General features: G+C 55.7%; 1 protein-coding gene across 1 annotated transcript in view; it reads left to right on the top strand.

The window, feature by feature from the left end:
- The window catches only part of TFAP2A (transcription factor AP-2 alpha), a 16747-nt gene that overhangs the window by 2138 nt on the left and 12556 nt on the right, over positions 1 to 2053 (top strand). The window lies entirely within an intron of this gene.

Genomic DNA, 2053 nt, shown 5'->3' with positions numbered 1-2053 from the left:
GGCTCTCCCTCCTTCCCTCCCTCCCCTCTCCCCTCTCCGGGCTCCCCTCTCTCACCCACACTTTCTTTCTCACACACGCACGCAGACACATTCTCCCTCTCTGCGCTCTCTCCCTCGGTTTCCCTCTCTCCCTCTTTCTCTTTCACTTTTGCATGCCCTGCAACCTTTTAAAATGTTGCCCCTTCCCTGTGATTCGCCAGACGCCGCGCCGCGGCCCCCCGCGCGCTCGCCCGCTCCCTCTCTCGCCCGCTTTTTGTCTCGCGCGCTCCCTCTCCCCACCTCCGATTTGCTACACTGAGGCTCCCGTCAATGGACTGCATTGAGAGCCGGCTCCGGCGCGAGTTGCCTCTCCGCTTCACGCTCGATTTCCAGGCATTCTTCCCTTATTAAGTATTCGTGTAATATTAATAGTCATGAATATCTGCTATTAGGAGGCTCCAGGAACGCTGCCCAGCGCGGTTATTAGAAGCTCAAGCGAAGCCGCCGCTAAGAAAAGAGGGGAGACACGGGGAGACAGACACACAGACACACACACACTTTTTTTTTTCTTTTTCCTTTTTTTTGGGTTTTTTTTTCCCTCATTTTTTAAGGAACTTTGAATCCTAACCGATCGCGGCAGGATAGAGACCGTGGGTTCGACCAGCTGAAGGCGCCGCTCCAATCGGTGGTTCAAGTTCGGATGGACCCGAGCGGGGCTCCAGCGCGCGCGGGAGCGGCTGCGCCGTGACTGCATCTCTGGGTGGCGCGGGGCTCTCGGCGCCTTTTGTGTGGGGCGCGCTCGGGCGGCGGGGCAGCCGGGCTCTCCGGGCTTGCTTGGTTTTTTTCCACCCTGACTCGTTACCCCAGACTCTTCGCAGATGTTAGTTCACAGTTTTTCAGCTATGGTGAGTCCCATCCCCACCCCCACCCCTGCTTCCTTAGGAATTCTGTTCTGGAAACCTGGTGTGGCGGAGCTGCCCGCAACCTCGGGGTTCGCGCCCAGGTTTCCTTCAGGGCATCCCCCACCCCCTTTCCATTTGCATTTCTCTCTTTCCTCTTTTCTCTCGCTTTTTTCCCCCCCATTCTTAAATCGAATGCATTACCCCTCCGTCCCTGCTCGACCTCTCCCGGCGCGCAGACCTACCTCGCCGCTACTTTCCCAGGCGTGTTCCTCGCCACGTTCATCTTTCTTCCCTCGCGTATTCACTTGTTCCCGAGGTGTTCTCAACATTTGGGGCTTCATCCATCTGCAGGGAAAACGCGGCCCGGTGTGCCCCCCCTACCCTCAGAGCCCGGGGCTGAACCTCCGAGGGTTCGCACTCCCTGGAATCCACTCCGTTCGCCTGTTTTGCAAGCGAATTGCAAATACGGGAACATAAAGTCAGGCGTTTTCTTCTGCCCTTTGGGGCTGGGGTGCAAGGGGCGGGAGCCTCCGCCCCGGGGTGCACCTCTCTCTTTTAAACCCAATAAGGCTGAATCTTTCTATTTTAAACCTTGACTTGACGTCCCCCTCTCCCCATCCGTATCATAAATCGACCCTGTCGAGAAAAAGAGCTCCTAACTGAGGAAGCGGAAAAGAAAGACCCCCAACCTGCAGTTAAAACCTTCTTTAAGCTGGTAATTTAAACGTGTGCTTTCGTTACAGCCCCTCTATGAAATGTTTCTGTTTAAATAGTCATGAAATGGTAGTGGTCTTTGAACGGGTACGATTTTTCTCCAAAGAAGTGAACAGGGTAAACAATAAGGCAGGGGCAGGCAGGTTCAAATCCGGGGGAAAAAGGAAAGGCCGGTTCTGCTGTTTAATATTTAGCAGGAATTTTAATTTTGCTTAAGGGAGGTTTCACGCTGCAGCTAAACGGAGTGTATTCTGGGAGGCCTTTTTCCCTCTTCCCCCCCCGCCGTGAAAGAAACGCAGGGCCTCTTATGCCCCCACATTTGCACGATCTAATTCCCTGCGTTTGGGGAAGCGCCCGCCTCGCTTCTGGGGTATCTTCCGAAATGAACAACTTGGAGCTCGTTTCCTTCGGCGGCCTGCGGCTGGGGACGCGCGGCCCCCCCCGCCGGCCCCCCCGGG

This window comes from Crocuta crocuta, unplaced genomic scaffold (assembly GCF_008692635.1).
Source record: "Crocuta crocuta isolate KB4526 unplaced genomic scaffold, BGI_CrCroc_1.0 scaffold24, whole genome shotgun sequence".
Lineage (NCBI taxonomy): Eukaryota > Metazoa > Chordata > Mammalia > Carnivora > Hyaenidae > Crocuta > Crocuta crocuta.
The sequence above is the reverse complement of the archived record's forward strand: the minus strand, read 5'-3'. Positions and strand labels throughout refer to the sequence as shown.